Source organism: Vipera ursinii (genome assembly GCF_947247035.1).
Source record: "Vipera ursinii genome assembly, chromosome: 1".
NCBI classification, from domain to species: Eukaryota; Metazoa; Chordata; class Lepidosauria; order Squamata; family Viperidae; genus Vipera; species Vipera ursinii.
The window spans coordinates 257,188,831-257,207,113 of record NC_139512.1 but is presented as its reverse complement, the minus strand read 5'-3'; the positions used below and the strand labels follow the sequence as shown (position 1 = coordinate 257,207,113).

The 18,283-nt window shown below is 44.7% G+C and overlaps 1 pseudogene across 1 annotated transcript in view; it reads left to right on the top strand.

Moving 5' to 3' along the window:
* LOC310632757 (amine sulfotransferase-like) overlaps positions 1-18,283 on the top strand; it is a 61,211-nt pseudogene that overhangs the window by 28,854 nt on the left and 14,074 nt on the right. Inside the window, exon 3 of the transcript in view lies at positions 16,860-16,986. The product of the transcript in view is annotated as an amine sulfotransferase-like (transcript). The remainder of the gene's footprint in view (positions 1-16,859; positions 16,987-18,283) is intronic.

The window sequence follows — 18,283 nt, the reverse complement described above, 5'->3', positions numbered from 1 at the left end:
CAGGGCCCTTCCCCCGGGGCTGCCGATCCAGATGCGGTCGGGATGGGAATTGTTCATGAAAAGCAGTCACCAACGCAGGGGCATGAACGGCGGTCACGTCTTCCCAGGTGAAGTCCTCTGGTCCGTAACCTTTCCATTCAATCAGGTACTGGAAACGACCTTTCAGCCAACGGGAGTCCCTGATGCTGGCGACCTCGTACTCGGGGGTGCTGCCTCCATCACGAGGTCCTGATGGGGGAGGTTCTGCTCAGCAGAGTGGACAAGCCGGTTGCTCGGGGACCAACAGAGACCGATTAAAGACTGGGTGCACGTGCAGGGAACGTGGCAGAGTTAAGCGATAGGCGACCGGATTGATGACAGCCTCGACTGGGAACGGTCCTAAATATCGGTGATCTAACTTTCTCACCGGCCGTGTTGACAGTAGGTCCCTGGTGGACAACCAGACCCGATCCCCCACTGATAGTGAAGGCGTATCCCGTCTTGACCGATCAGCAAACCTTTTGTAATCGGCCTTGGCCTTCTCTAAGTGATGTCGCACCAATTGATGGATCGCCTGTAACTCTGCCATGAAGTTGTTTGCTGCCGGCTCCGGTGAGTCCACGGGAGAAAGGGGGAAAAACCGGGGGTGATAACCCACATTGGCCAAGAACGGTGTCATCTGTGTGGAGGTGTGCTGCGAATTGTTAAATGCAAACTCAGCTATGGCCAGATAGTCCACCCAATTGTTTTGCTGCAGATTGACGTAGCAGCGCAGATATTGTTCCAGGATACCGATGACCTTCTCGGTTCCCCTGTCAGTTTGAGGATGATGCGCGGACGAGAGGCAAATCTTGATATCCAACGCATGCATCAACTCCTGCCAGAAGCGGGCTGTAAACTGGGCCCCCCTATCAGAGACAACTCTATCAGGGAGGCCGTGCAGCCGAAACACCTGCTGAATGAACATACGACTAGTGGCGCGAGCTGATGGTAAGCCGCGACAGGGGATGAAGTGCGCCATCTTGGTCAGCATGTCCACCACCACATACACTGTCGTAAAACCAGAGGATGGGGGTAAATCCATCAGAAAGTCCATGGACACAGCCCCCCAGGGTCTTTTGGGTGTTGGCAAAGGCTGCAGTAATCCAGGCGGGGCCCCTGTCGCTGACTTGGCCTGCCTGCATGGGATGCAGGAGGTAACATAGGACTGGATGTTGTGTCGGACTCGGGGCCACCAGAAGGTACGGGAGACCAGGTTCAGGGTCTTGAACAGGCCAAAATGCCCCGCTGCCGGGTTATCGTGACACTGGCTGAGGATGAGTCCCCTGAGTGGCCCTCCCGGAACATAGAGCCAGTCACGATAATACAAGAGTCCATCCGTGACTGTCCAAGGAGAATCTGGCCCCACATCCTCCTTCCGCTGAGCCACCCACACCTCCTGCGGCTGTGCCTCCCGGATCCGAGCCCGTATATCAACCGGCTCCCGCACCGCAGCAAAAGACTCGACGGGGATCACTGTCCTGGGCAGAAGCTTGTCTTCCACTCGGGAATATTTGGGCTTCCTGGACAGAGCATCCGCTCTTTGATTGTGCCCGCTAGGTATGTACCGAACCCGGAGGTCAAACCTCGCAAAGAAAAGAGACCACCGGATCTGGCGTTGGTTCAAATTCCGAGCGGTCTGCAGGCTTTCCAGATTCTTATGGTCCATCCGGACCTCGATTTGATGCCGCGCTCCCTCCAGATGATGCCTCCAGGCCTCGAACGCCGCTTTGATGGCCAGCAGCTCCTTCTCCCAGATTGTATAATTGCGCTCTGAAGGGTTCAGTTTTCGTGAATGGTACGCGCAAGGGAAGAGGGTACCACTGGGCGTCGTTGCCCCACAGGAGTACTCGGCCATCGATAGTCTCCACTAACATGGGCGGATCCACCAGGCACTGGGGAACAGCCCATTTGGCCACAAATGCTGAGTCCATAAAATTTGTGGTGGCCCCAGAGTCAATTAAGGCAGGACTGGAATCCCCTCTGGCTTGCCAGGAAGGATCAGACGTGCCTCCAATATCAGATGCCGTGGAGGTCCACAGGCAGCATCAGAAAGATGTCGCTCAGTGTTGTTGTGGGACGCCCGATCTATCACACCGTCTATATCGGGCTCGGGGCGTTTCCCGACAGAAAAGTAGGGGACTTTCTCGGGGCAGACTCGATCACTGATGCCCGCTGTCACTTCTTTTGGCAAAAAGAAGCCAAATGTCCAGGGTCCCCACAGTAAAAACACAACCCCCCCGATCATCGTCTGTTCATTTCAGTCACCGATAGACGAGACCTGGCCGCACCCAGCTCCATTGGCTCCTCCCTTTGAACTGGGGGCTCATGCACAACAGGGGCAGCAGGGGTCTGTGGGGTGGCACGGTGACTCCTTCGCTGCTGCAACTGAGCATCAATCCGCAGGCAGAGATGGATCAGCCCATTCAGGTCTGAGGGAATATCCACACGGGCCAGCTCATCCAACATCTCCTCCGACAATCCATCCTGGAAGGCATCCACGAGCGCAGCCTCATTCCAGGCGGAATCCTGGCTAAGCAGCTGGAAATCGCTGATATATTTATTTATTTATTTATTTATTTATTTGTTTGTTTTTATAAACCGCCCTTCTCCCGAGGGACTCGGGGCGGTGTACAGAATAAGGTAGGCATACAGAATGAACAATAGTGAAAACAAACAATAGTAAAATACAAACTGGGACCCCAGATTAGAGCTATCAGGCCAGGCCGGACTGCTGGAACAGATAAGTTTTTAATTCGCGCCGGAAGGTGCGGAGGTCGGGGGCCATCCGGATTTCGGTTGGTAAGCTGTTCCAGAGGGCTGGCGCACCCACTGAGAATGCCCTCCCCCTGGGGGCCACCAGCCGACATTCCTTGAGCGGTGGCACCCTGAGGAGGCCCTCTCTGTGGGAGCGCACAGGACGGTGGGGTGCTGACATTGGCAGAAGGTGCTCCCGTAGGTAGTCCGGACCCATGCCATGTAGGGCTTTGTAAGTCATTGTTAGCACCTTGAACTTCACACGGAAGGCAACTGGAAGCCAGTGCAGTGCACGGAGGAGAGGTGTGATATGGGAGTATCGGGAGGCTCCCAAGAGTGTCCGTGCCGCTGCACTTTGCACCAGTTGAAGCTTCCGAGTGGATCTCAAGGGCAGCCCCAAGTAGTGAGCGTTACAGTAGTCTAGGCGAGAGGTCACAAGAGCATGGGTGACTGTACGTAAGGCATCCAGGTCCAGATAAGGCCGTAATTGGCGAACTAGTCGAACCCGGGAGAAGGCCCCCTTGGTCACAGCTCCTATGTGATCTTCCAGGGAGAGCTGCGAGTCAAGGAGGACACCCAGGTTGCGGGCCCTATCAACAGGGGGTAGTAACTTGTCCCCGATGTTAAGGGATGGGATGTTCTGAGTATCCTGGCTTGCCGGTACGTATAGCCATTCAGTCTTGTCCGGGTTCAGTTGAAGCCTGTTCCTCCCCATCCATTCCCGGACCGCTTTCAGGCAGCGAGACATCACGTCGAGGGCATCACTGATGTTGTTTGGAGTTGAGATGAAAATATAGCCCTGCCTCAGAGCTTTCAGACGTCAAGTAGCAGTCTGCGTCTTAATAGGGTCCTCATACATCAGACGCATATGATCACAAAACCCCACAAAGTTGTCCAACAATGGGCTAGGTTGAGCCAGCAGAGGCGTGCACCAATGAGCTGCATCACCCGAAAGAAGGCTTAACACAAACCCCACCTTATCCCAGTCAGTGGGAAAATCAGCTGCTCTCACGCTGATAAAGAGCTGGCATTGTCCCAGGAAAGCAGGAAACAGTTCTGGAGTGCCTGTAAATTTATCCGGCATTGCAACTTGGCATTTTCTCCTGGGTGGGGGTGATGGTGGGGGTGCAGCATGACCCTGAGCTTGCAGTTGAGCCACCTGAGCTGCCAGCAAAGTGAGTTGCTGGGTGAGCTGGGCATTCTCAGCACGTAGCTGCTCCATAATATTAGTAAGGGGTGGGAGGCTGAAAGCAAACTGTTCTGCACCAGTCTGCTACCGGCCTTGCAGAAAAGGCAACCCCTTTAGAAATGGCAAGAGGCTGGAATACGTCTGCCAAATTTATTACAAAAACAAACAAGACACGTACCAAGATACAGGAGCTTTGAAACACTATCTGAGCGGTTGCTTTCAGCAAACCAGCCCTCCCCAAACATTCCCTTTATAAAGAGTTCAGGGCGTGGCCTCTCTTTGCCTCCTTCCGAGAAGCCCCACAGCCTTCCTCTGTTTGCTCCTACTTGACTGCCTCCTGCGTCGGGCGTCCTTGAACAGGGCCAGCTATGGGTCATCTTCATCCACACTGTCAGGCTCACACAGCTGGGTCTCCATGGTGACCAAGTGGGAGGGGCCTGCCTGAGGGCTATCATCAGCAAGATCTTCAACACCCCCCTCCTCCTCTGAGTCGTCCGACCCAACTGCCGAACCCACAGGCTGACCCTAAATCACAACAGGTGCTGGGGATAGTGGTTAAGAATTGTGCTGATCAGACTTCCTGTTTCTGTTTTCCAACGAGCAATCTGAAGATTCGGAATGCCGAACTCTTCAGCTGGATTTTCTTTTTGTTGGGGACCCTAAGGGGCCAGAACCCACCCTGAAGGGGTGGAATGAAGGAAGGAAATCCCAGGGACTTAGGACAGATGGCAGTCTCTCCAAATGGTCCAGGAGAAGCCTCCCAGAAAACAACAGAAGAAAGGGTTGTCCAACTACTTGTTCAGCCATAGTTGGAAACAACAAGAAGTCATAAGCTTTCAAATTTTTATTTTTATTTTATTTTTTAGACTTATAATTAAGCAGATCTAAAACAGCATGCTTGAATCTGGGTAAGAATATTGATTTTCTCTATTCTACTTATTTTCCTGAAGAAGAAAGTCCAAAAAATAAGAGATCTCCGAAGAAGGAAAGGGGGAGGGGGACTCTGCTCCCTCCCTTTTGGTTATCGGAAGCAGCGAAACTTACACTTTAGAGAGAGAATAAAGACTAGAAAGGCCTAAAAAATGAGTAAACGCTGACACCTGCTGGTGGGTGAGGATTTTTTCTCTCTGACCCTCAAAGTTTTTAGAAAATGCAGCTGTGTAAACAAAGTGAGAGTAACAAAGCTGAAGCAATGAATACTTTACAAACGGAAACATATGATAAGTGGCAACAATTTAAAAGGACAATGACTTTAAATTACAAAGAAATCCAGAATAAACTTGAGAGCATGAATCAACTTATTTCCAACTTAATTTCACTCCAAGAAATTTCCCAGGAAAATACAGTTGAGGTGATTGAACAAAATTCTGAGGATAGAGACTTAAAGATGGAATTGTATAAAATGAATACTTCACAAAAGGAAACATATGATAAGCAGCAACAATTTCAAAGAACAATTACTTTAAACTACAAGGAAATGCAGAATAACCTTGAGAGTATGAATCAACTTATTTTCAACTTAATTTCACTCCAAGAAATTTCTCAGGAAAATACAGTAGAGATGGCTGAACATAATTCTGAGGATAGAAACTTGAAGATGGAACCATCTAAAATAAAAAAATCATGATTTAATCCAAATGGGAAATATTTCAACACGTCAAAGGAAAAGATAAGGAAAAGAATGAGAAAAAATTCCTTACAGGGAAACAAATGATGCAGCAAAACATACTGATTAAGAAAGGCAACGGCCAGAAAAAAAAAGACTAAAATAGAAATCCAGATGATGGAACTTATCAGAAAAAATACTTAAAAAAGAAACTTTTGTTTGAATATGGCTAAAGAAATGGAAAAAACTTTGAAATTTATTTCTCTTAGAGGGATGATTTTCTTTTTTTTCTTCTTAACTAACATGTTTTTTTTCTTTCTTTCTGTTAAAAAATAGTTGAAATGATTTAAACAAAAGCAAATGTTTTAGTTATATAAATGTGATGATAAGAAAAGCATAAAAATGTGTTTTGAATGAGAGTTAAAGGATTAGATGATTAGAACTATTGAATGGAATGCTTAAAGTTTAAATAGATTAAATACATTCTTAGCTATGGTCAAAAAGAATAAGAAATTGAGGGAATATATATATATATTAAATTAGGAGGGATTCATATTTTAAGTTGTGTTATTTTTTGTATTTCAGTGCTCTTGTCTCTTTTTTTGTTTCCCTTTTCTTCTTTTTCTTTCTTTTTTTTCTTGTTCTTTTTTGTCTCTCTTCTCTTTTCTTTTTCTACTTTTTTACTTATTGATTAAGAAATATAAAAGCATGAGAGGGCTTATATGGGAAAAACAGAATTAAATCCACCAATGTAAATATAGTTAACTGTTGAAAAGAATGTCACTAGTAAGAATATTTAGAATTTGGGGGGAGAAATAAGCTGAAATAAACACGGTAACAGGATTTACGATAAGGCAACTAAAATGACAAATAGGATTATTGAAACTATATACTTAATTGTTAATTAAAATAATGAGAATTGTCTTAATCTAATGTTTTACAAAGAAAGATACTTTGGGGAAAGGGGAAATCAAATGAAATTAACATATGGAATGTAGATCATAGAAATTAATTGTTAAGGATTGTCTTATAAATGTTACCCAGATAGCATACTGTTTACAAATTACTCAATGATTTATGTTATGTTAAAAAAATTCTAATATTTATTTATTTATTTATTTAATTGATTTTATATATCGCCCTATTCCCGAAGGACTCAGGGCAGTTTACAGGACAAATTAAAACAATACAAATAAATACAATTAAAATAGAATTAAATTAAGACTAGCCCACAATTAAAACAAATTAAAATTTAAAATTTAAAATTAAATTAAAATCCCCTCAGTCCAGGCCAGAAAGATCAAATAACCAAGTTTTCAGGTCCCAGCAAAATGAGTGAAGGTCCAGGGCAGTCCGAAGTTCTACTGGCAGTTCATTCCATAGGGCAGGCGTGCCCACAGAGAATGCCTTCCGACTTGGAATCATCCGCCTGCATTCCCTAACCAGCGGAACCCTAAGGAGGCCCTCCCTGTGGGAGCACACAGGACGATGGGAGGCTGATGCTGGCAGCAGGTGCTCCCTGAGATAATCTGGACCCATGCCATTTAGGGCTTTATAAGTCATCACCAGCACCTTGAATCTCATCCGGAGGGCAACTGGAAGCCAAAGCAGCTCACGGAGAAGAGGTGTTACATGAGAGTATCAGGAAACTCCCATTACTATTCGCGTGGCTGCATTCTGCACCAGCTGAAGCCTCCGAGTGGTCCTCAAGGGCAGCCCCATGTAGAGAGCATTGCAGTAGTCTAACCGGGAGGTCACAAGCTCATGGGTGACTGTGCGCAGGGCATCTCGGTCCAAATAGGGTCGCAACTGGCGCACCAGGCGAACCTGGGCAAAAGCCACCCTGGTTGCGGCTCCTATATGATCTTCCAAACTGAGCTGTGAATCCAGGAGGATGCCCGAGTTACGAGCCCTATCAGCGGGGGATAACACCTCTCTCCCCATTGTTAACGATGGACAAAAATGGTTCACCCGAGATACCGGTATGCATAGCCACTCAGTCTTGGCAGGATTGAGTCGAAGCCTGTTTCTCCCCATCCAAACCCGAACCGCCTCCAGGCAATGGGACATCACGACGAGGGCATCACTGGGTTGGTTCGGAGTGGAAAGAAAAAGCTGGGTATCATCAGCATACTGATGATACGCCACCCCGAAACCACAAATGATCTCACCCAGCGGCTTCATATAGATGTTGAACAGAAGGGGAGAGAAGACCGACCCCTGAGGAACTCCACAAATGAGAGGCTTCGGGGTGGATCTCTGCCCTCCCATCAACACCGATTGCGAACGGCCCAGGAGGTAGGAGGAGAACCACTGTAGAACAGTGCCCCCCACTCCCAGTCCCCTGAGATGTCGCAGTAAGATACCATGGTCGATGGTATCAAAAGCCGCTGAGAGGTCTAATAGGACTAGGACAGAGGAACAACCCCTGTCCCGAGCCCACCAGATTTCATTCACCAGCGCGACCAATGCCATCTCCGTGCTGTACCCAGGCCTAAAGCCCGATTGGTACGGGTCAAGATAATCGGTTTCCTCCAGGAACACAGGGAGCTGATGAGCTACCACACTCTCAACAACCTTCGCCAAAAAGTGAAGGTTGGAGACCGGACGATAGTTGTTCAAAATTGCTGGATCCAGGGCAGGCTTCTTGAGGAGGGGTCTCACCACCTTCAAGGCGGTGGGGAAAACACCCTCCCTCAAAGAAGCAGATATTACCACCTGGAACCAGCCTCGTGTCTCCTCCCGAGCTGAATAAACCAGCCAAGAGGGGCACGGGTCCAATAAACAGGTGGTAGATCTCAGCCTCCTCATAATCCTGTCCACCTCATTGGGGTCACAGGATCTAACTCAGTCCAGATAACACTCTCAAGACCACTTGCTTCTTCCACGTCAGACTCTGCCCAGTCAGAGTCCAAACTGGCCTGAATCTGAGCGATATTGTCTGCCAGATGATGACTAAACTCCTCGGCCCACCCCTGTAAGGGCTCCTCCCTCACCTCCTGATTAAGGAGGGAGTGAGTCACCCTAAACAGGGCGGCCGGGTGATTATCTGCGGATGCGATGAGGGCAAAGTAATTAGACTTCGCCGTCCTTACCGCCGTGAGATAAGACCTTATAAAGGATCTTAGTCGCAATCGGTCAGATTCAGACCGGCTGGATCTCCAACAGCTCTCTAGACCCCGTCTCCGACACTTCATCTCCTGGAGCTCCACAGAGAACCATGCGGCCCAGGGGGATCTGCGCCGGGTCAGGTGTCACAAGGGTACAACACGGTTTAGCGCCTCGGTAGCAGCCCTTTCCCAGGCATCCACCAAGGCATCGGCCGGGCTGTGAGTGAGGGAGATAGGTATAGACCCAAGCACCTTCTGAAACCATTCCGGGTCCATTAGGCACCTGGGGTGGAACCACCTGGTCGGTTCCACAGCCCAGCAGAGGGGGGTAGCATACTGGAAGACAAGCTGTAAGAGATAATGATTGGACCATGACAGGGGGACAATAGTTGGCAAACCCCCTCCCAGATCACCAAACCACTGCCCAGATAGGAAAACCAGGTCAAGAGTGTGACCCCCTCCATGAGTTGGACCCTGAATTATCTGGGTCAGGTCCATGGCCGTCATGGAGGCCATGAACTCCCAAGCTAACTCTGATGACCCACCCAGGGAAGGAAGGTTGAAATCACCCAGAACAATAAGTCTGGGAAATTCAACCACCAACCCTGAAAGGGTATTGAGAAGCTTGGGCAGGGCCGTTGCAACACAGCTAGGTGCCAGGTATGTCAGCAACAAGTCCAACTGAACCCCAGGGCCACACCTCAGGAGGAGAGACTCACTCCCGCCAATCTGTACGACAGGAGAGACTCACTCCCGCCAATCTGTCTCCCTCAGACATAAGGTCTCTCGTATAACCACCATCACACCCCTGCCCTTACCCTGAGCCCACAGATGATGCAGCACACAAAAACCTGGGAGGCAGAGCTCAGTCAGAGGAACACCTCCCTCTGAGCCCAACCAGGTTTCCGTAATGCATGCCAGATCCACGCGTTCCTCCTCGATCAAATCTCAGATGAGGGGAGCTTTATTCACAATGGATCTGGCATTAAAGTACACCATCCTGAGCTCAGGGGCCTGATCTCCCTCACCCCTGGATAAACAGGTATCAACCGGAGGGTTGGAGCACACCACCGCTTGAAGACAGCGAGGGCGTGATCCCAGATGTTGATATGGCCCTCCGGGTAACCACCTGCTGCCGTTCCCAATCATCATGGGGATTTGAAGCCCCACCCCACTGCCAGGAGAACCAGAAGTCCCCAACCCCAGCCCCTTCTCACCGGAAACCATCTCCGGCCTGGACTGACCACCGGTTGATAAAATCCCCTTATCCCTCCCAACCCTACCATTCCCCCCTCCCCAACCCCCTAAAACAACTGGCTAAAAACATACTAGGGGCTTCTTAATCCATTTCAACCAATGGCCCCTATCTATGCCCAACCATCTCTCAGGGTCCCAACAATTGGGCCCATCCTTGAGGGAGATAGAACAAAGGGCGAAAGGTCATATCCAGGAAGCAGGAACCCTCCTGAGGGCATATAAGTCAGCATTAGAGTAATATAAATGAACCATATTAATTATCACAAATAAGGTTGACCGCTTGAAAGAGTCTTTTGCAAAGTTTATCAGCAGTCAAACAAATATTGCAGAAGGATCCTGGAGAACACATAATGATAGACATAGGATGGCTAGTGCAGAAATGGAAACTAGAATAGGCCCCTCTCTCCCTTCTATAAACAAGAGAGGAAAGAATATCCACAAAGAAAACAACACTTAATCAGATAGTTCTAAAGCAGGGGTGTCAAACTCAATTTCATTGAGGGCCGCATCAGCATTGCGGTTGCCCTCAAGGGGCCGGGTGGGCATGGCTAAAGTGCGTATGGCCTACTGGGTGGGCATGGCCAGCTCTACATCATTGGCATCAAGGGTGCCTATGGGGGCCTGGGCAGGAGTGGGACAGATCTGAGGGTCTCTGGCAGAAGGAGGGTCTCTGGGCCAGGGCCAAGGCAGTGGGGGCCGTTCCCTCACTGTTTCCAGGATGGCTTCGCGGGCCGCATGAAACCGCTTCGCGGGCCGGATCTGGCCCCCGGGCCTTGTGTTTGACATGTCTTGTTTTAACTTTTGTAATTTGTATTTTTATTCTTGCCCTGTTCACCACCCTGAGTCCTTCGGGAGAAGGGCGGTATAGAAATAGTATTAAATAAATAAATAAATAAATGTCTGTTCTAGAGGCAACCATTGTAACCTTAGTTTACAAATCAACTAGGTTACTTTGCAAATCTATGACAACAGAAGGAATAGAGGACGTTGGAGTGATAGAAAAGCTGTTAGGCAGCCAGCTGCTCCACTACAAGTATAATCAGATTGATTTATTACATGCAGAGTGGTTGCTAACAAGAAGGGAAGGTATGCGAATTTTGTTATCCTTCAAGCAGTCCATAATGCCCTCAATGCTTTTTAGAATGAAGCACTTCCTGAGCAGTTTTTCAATATTTCCAATATGTGTCTTCCACTCAGGGAACCTGCACCCACTCCTGGTTCAGTCTCTACATGAGGAAACTATTGCTTTAAATCCAAGCCCCAACAGACCTCAAACTGATAAGTTTGAAGCACAGGCAGCTGAATCAACCTGGAGAAAACAGAGAAGTGATCAACAAACAGAGTTACCCACAGTCACTGATTCTGCTGAGGGTGTGCCAGAAGAAGTGTTGATAGACTTTAACGATATATTGCCAGAACCTGAGCAAGCTAATAATACACAGAGACTGAATGATTTAAAAGAAGCATTGACAATAACTACTCAATCTAATGTATCAAATAACAATTATTATAACTATCCTCCAACAAGTGCTCCTATGGAGAACTTGAACTGACTATATGAAGGCCAGTGCAAGAAAAACACTTTAAACATCATGTCATGGAATGTAGCCGGGTGGTATCGATTCAGAGGCTTTAATCACTCTGATCCTCTGAAAGGTAAGGATATTATATTGGTGCAAGAGACTTGGACTATTGATGTTCTTCTGCTTAATGGCTATTATTCATATAAGCTGGAAGCAAGGCCAGGCAGAGGCCCAGGGAGACTGAAAGGAGGGCTGGGTATATTTATTTCTATCAACTTGAGAGCAGAGCCCACACTTATTACCCCTTTAAACCATTCAACTATGGTCCTTCTTCTCAAGTGGGACTTGGTCCTGCTTTTGATAATTAATGTTTATTTCCCTCCTTCACTAAGAAAAGCTGACATCACTGTTGTATGGCTGGAGTTGTAACACTACATTAATAAAGAACTCATGGAACACCCAAATGCCAGGGTCCTACTAGGGGGAGACTTTAATGCCAGATTGGGACCAGATGATTACACATTATTCATGAAACATCATCAATACCCACCATCGGAGGTCCCTATACAAAACAATGCCCCCCTCATATGACTCTCTAAAGACATTAGAGCTAACTATGCTGTCCTCTGTCTTGCCAAGTTGGCAAATAAATTTAACTTCTTCATATCTAATGGCTCGTGGCCTGGTGACTATCCTGGCAAGTTTACGTTCATGGCAGGGTCTAAAACTAGCACCATTGACTACATCTTAACTTCTATTGACTTAGTACATTATATAGAAAGTTTTGAAGCCCTCCCTTACATAGAAAGTGATCATCTTCCTCTGTGTATATACATAAAGCCCTTTATCAGGCAGATACCCTCCAAGGACCATTTTATCTCTGCAATCTCTACAGCAGGCCTAACAAGATGTCGGGTCAAATGGACCCAACAACTTGATCAGAAGGTAAGGAGACCTCTAACACAATAATTTTAAAAAAAATCTGCACAGCCTTTACATCAGCCAACCTGACTCAAGACTTATTAGAACTGTATAAAAGTTTAGTTTATGAGCTACAACCATTATTAGCACATGACCAAAATTTCTCAGTTAAGAGGTCCTGTACCACCTCCAAACCATGGTTTGATAAGAATTGCGTAGAAGCCAAGGAAGCTCTTAACTTGGCATGCAAGGAGTACAAAAGCAAGGCTGGATATGTCAATAAAGCAATTCTTAAACAGTTACTTACACTCAAAAAATATTTCAAGCAATTGATTGCATTCAAGAAGAGACAAGACACAAGGTCTTCCTGGGAACAGCTTATCATGGCAGCAAAGCAAAAGAACTTCTCTTTATTTCGGCGTCTAATAGCTTGCCACTCTGAAAGAATCTATACCCCATTAGACTGTCATATATCTCCTATAACTTGGGAACTTCATTTTCAGAGAATGTATGAAGACCCCTCCAGCAAGAGTGCAAGGTCTATAATGAAGGATTTACCTGAGTGGCCTCCAGTTTCAAAGTCTGAAATTAAATCCCTCATTGGCCATCTCAGGATTGGGAAGGCTCCAGGAGCTGATTTCATTTCGGCTGAATTACTAAAGAATAATATGGCATCCTGGCAGCACTATTCATCTATATTGATGCCACCAGCCATGTCCCAGAGATTGGGGCTTGGCAATTGTGGTCCCAATTTATAAAAAGGGAAAGAGAGACAACCCTGCCAACTACAGACCAATAAGTCTGCTAAATATAATCAGCAAACTCTATGCTAAACACCTTCAAAATAAATTAAAGGAGTGGCTGGATCTTGAGAACCTGATTGCCAAAGAACAAGCTGGGTTTAAAGAGGGGAGAGGCACCATAGATCAGTGCTTAGTTCTTCATCATTTGATTGAAAAATGTGTGTCAGATAGACCTGTATCATTATACACTATCTTTATAGATCTTGGCAGCTTTTGACACCGTTACAAGGACTAAAGTAGGGGAGAAGCTGGAAGCTACCTCAATTGATCACAGACTCCTCCATCTGTTACATGCCTTACATACCAAAACATCCCTCAAGATGAGGTGTAATATGCAAAGGTCTGTCTCGAGGTCAGTTGAAACTCAAAAGGGGTTTAAACGGGGGTGCATTTTGGCCCCCTTGTTCTTCAGTTTTTACATAAATGATATGGTAAAATGGTTAAATAATCCAAATTACCACCCTCAAAAAATAGGTGACCAGAGCATTGCTCTGCTGCTCTATGCAGATGATGCTGTGATTCCAGTTGGCCTTAAAAGAGCCTTGCATGCCCTTGTCCAGCATTGCAAATATAATAAACTAGACATAAATTATGAGAAAGCAAAGGTTATGACTTTTGCAAAAAGGCCAAAACAGTACTCATGGAATTTAAATAGCCACAAAATAGAACAGGTAACCACCTTTAAGTACCTAGGGGTGGTCATCCATGCCACTGGCTCACATAAAGCCCATGGAGAATACGCGGCTGCCTCTGGCCAAAGATCAGTGAATGCTACTCTTATTTTTTTCTGCACAAAGGGAAGACACTATATTCCAGCTGCAATTAAGCTCTTTCTAGCCAACTTGCTAGCACAGCTTCTCTATGAGACTTTGCTCAGACCCTCAGCTTTGTGTTTTACAACACTAGAAAGAGTTCAATCCAAATTTATCAGAACAATTCTCCAGATGCCGTGCTGTGTCCCAAATGCACTTTTGCACCTGGAGACAGGATTGATAAATGTCAAAGCAAGAATCTGTATAGCTTCCTTAAACATCTGGCTAAGGCTTAATTGTTTTCGCAAGGCCTTGCTCATTAATTCTTCAAGATAAATTCTCCTCTTCATGGATCAAGGCAGTCGAGTCCAACCTTGCCAAACTAGGCTTCGCGTCAGCCTCAATTCTCAAATTGGACTACGACCAATTTGCGTCAAAGGGTAGAGGACATCGAGAGGCAAGTGGACCTAGGTATAGCTCTGCTGTTTCTGGCTCCAGACTCTATTATATACATGCTTACACCTGCCAGGTATCTTAGTCAGTGGGAGTCAGTAAACCACTGGAAAGCATTCTCGCTTGCATGGTGCCATGCATTTCCATCAACTGTCCTGTACGACAAGTATAAAAAGACACCATTTTCTGAAAGACTCTGCTCCTGTGACTCAGGAGAGGTGGACACAATTGGACACATACTCCTTCGATGTTCCTTCTATACAGCTATTCAGAAAAACCATATCCTCCCCATAATTGATAGGTATCCTGGTCATGCAGAAAGTATTTATTTCCAGTGGCTGCTTAAGGATGAGCAGGTAGTGATCACGGCACAGGTGGCTAGATTCTGTGCAGCAGCATTGGGGATTCACCAGAAACATCAATAAACATTTTAGATCTTTTTAATAATCTTTTATAATTAATTTTATTACGTGTTTTATCCAGCTTTAGACTATACTCAATGTATGATTCAGTTTTTCTGAAGCTGGCTAGTTTTTGTTATACTGTCTGTAAAACTAGGCAGACCTTGGTCACTCATTAATGATTGTATCATTAATTGTAATACATTGCTGTCTTCTTCTGTTGGTTCTGTTTAGTTTTGGTTTATCTGAATGTTTAATTTATGTGTTGGCCTGTAATAAATTGATTGATTAATTATTACATCAGCAGCTGAAGCAATGGAGAAAGAAGATGAGTTGCTGTATGAATACAAAGGAATCTATTTATTTTCTGATGCGTCCTCACCCAAAAGTATAGATTCACTGAACACTTTTGAAATTCGAGATGATGATATATTCATACTCACATATCCTAAATCTGGTAAGCTCAAAGATGTCTTCCAAGAAAGAAATAATTTTGTATCCAATGCTGTTATTTAGTTTCTCGGTATTTTGGTTGCTGTAACTATGTCATGCTATAACCAGATTTTAACATTTACATTTTATAAGAAGCTGGAAATGTAGGAAAATAAAGCTGCTAAATTCTGTACTTTCAACATTTTTATTTAATCCATACATTGCTGGATGGGTGACCTTGGTCAGTTACACTGCCTCAGCCCAATTTACCTCACAGGGCTGTTGTAGCTATTTTTTTTTCTCATCCATCCATCAGTTTAACCTATCAATTTTAGAAGACTTCGTTGTGTTTATGCATCTTTACTATTCCTCCTGATAGGAAGCTAGGCTTTGCCTAAGTTCAAAATTTTCCAAATAATAATGGCTCTGGATGAATTAATTTAATTATTCCTTATTTACAGGCACAATATGGACTCAGAATATTGTCAGCTTGATTCTTCATAAAGGTCATCGAGATGGAACTGAAAATATTATCCTGATTAACAGAGCTCCGTGGCTGGAATATAATATTTCCCACATAGATTTTGCCAGTTGGCCATCACCTCGAGTTTTTACTTCTCATCTGCCCTACTATTTGGTACCCAAAGAATTACAAAATAGCAGAGCAAAGGTAAGACATATTTTGCTAATTTGTCAGGTAGAGTGAGGAGCTGCCTGCCTTCTGTTATTTTAGCTCTATATCTGATTGTTTTATTGATAAATACCAGTATGTAAGGGAAATCAAGCAGATGTTAAATTGTTCCAAGGTGTTTGGTGGATGCTAATATGTTTTGAAGTGTGAGGGGCAAAAAACACAAAGAAAGTGTTAAAACCAGAACATCATGCCAGCAGAAATAGGCTAAGAATCAAACCGAAGATCCATATATAGATAGCTTTAATCTTTAATCTTATTTTTCCCAAAATGACACTTCCTGATGGATTGTAACATTTTATGTTGCATGGCTGTTGCTATCTTAACATATCTGAACAACATCAAGTTGAGGGATGCTATCTCTAGCCCTCAAATCCCTTCCCACAATTCCTGCTCTCAGTCACTCATACCCTAGTTACCATAAGCGTCAGCTGGCACAAAATGCAGCAGCATGAGCACTTTTGTGATCTCCAAGAACTGCATAATTTACACCTCTGCTTTGGAAACTTCATTTGTACCCGTTTGGTTCAGGATCCCATTCAAGATGCTGGTTTTGACCTTTAAACCCCTTCATGAGGTAGAAACAGGTTATTTGAAGTACCTCCACTGCCCAGTTACATCTACCCATCTGATCAAGTCCAGCAAGATAGGCCTGTTGGGGTCCCATCAGCTAGGGACATTTGTCAGGCAGGATCTAAGTGGAAAGCCTTTTATTCTGTGGTCTCTGCCATATAGAAAATCATTCCCCCAAGATGAGGCTGGCCTCAATCCTGTTGGCTTGCTGGAAGTGCCTCAAAAATGGTTTTGCTAATAAGCTTTGAGATCTCACGATATAATGGAGCCTGTTAGATGAGCGTATGAAGATGCTTGATGCACTCTATGTATGCTTTGCTGTCAATCTGTTTTTTTCTTGTTGTTTTTTTTGACTAGGTATCTTTTCTTACAGATTATTTATGTGATTAGAAATCCAAAGGATATCTTGGTTTCCAGCTATCATTTTAACAAAGTATCAGTCAACATGGAAACCCCAAAAGACTTCAGTATTTTCTTTGAGAGGTTTTTGGCTGGCAAAGGTAAGAAGTCTTTGATCATGACAACATTATGTCAGTTTTTGTTTTGGATAAGAGATTATGAATATATTTCCATCCGCTTCCCACAAAGATCAAACCATCCACCCTCTCTCCAAAAATGAGTTGAAAATAATTATTTTTTATACATTTGCAGTTATTCATGTAAACTTTAAACAACATAGAATGGATAGATGGCAGAGAAGAATGAAGAACTCCTAGAACTATTCATAATGTAAAAGTGGATGAGAGAGGCAAGAGAAGATAGCTTATATCAATTTATTTAGTTAGTGTATAGCATATCATACATAGACTTGCAATATATATTAACCTTTAACCTAGATTAACAGAACCCAATAAAATATAAATGTTAAAAAGATCAATATTCAAACAGCAATGTCTAGGCCACCTAACCACTGAAGCGCAGTGTCGTTTATATGAAAAAAAATCAGATACTAGACTGGCATATGCCCTCAGCTTACAGTTGGACACAATGTGATTTACAGTTTGATGTAGGAACCCACTGTCACCCAGAGGGGAGGATACTATGCCTCATTTATAGAGGGTGTCCCAGCAGACCCATGTGAGGTACGAATCCTATTCAGGATTATCCATTGCTGGTGTGGTAGTTGAAAGTCTGGCATCTTTTTTTGTGGGGTCATTTATGTGTCTTCCTATGTCTGGACATTCAGCGACCCATTGGGCTTTCCATTAGAAAAGCTTATACCAAATTGATAGTTTAAAATCAGGATGTGATTCAGTTGGGAATGGATGGATAGAATCTAAAATTATGGATAAACATCCATCTTCATTTGAAAGCCAGATAGTAACTCTATTTAAAAAAAAAAAGCTGATGAACCAAATCTTTGTAACCTGAAACCACACAGGGAGCATTTAAAGGTTGGAAATTGAAAAAGAGCTAAATGGAGTAAGTCTGATAGTTAAAGAAGTATAAAAAATTAAATCAGATTGCCCCAAACATCGAATTAAGAAAAAACAAAAAAATAAAACAATATAGCAGCATTTTGACCAAAATCCCCCCTTAACAAGTTAGAATATGCAACCACATTAGTTATGGCTCCCATTCCTTCTCTCTCCTCTCCACATTCAGTGATATTAGGATAGCCCCTATTTGAGTTATCATGCTTTGATCTGTAGGCCCACCACGATCATAAGAATAAATGGAGGAAATTCAAGCATTATGAATGTATTCCTGAGACAGATGGCCAGCTGGATCTTTGCAGCACCCAGCTGAACTTTGTGACTTTCAATATTACCCTCATCTTTATGCTAAACTAATTTC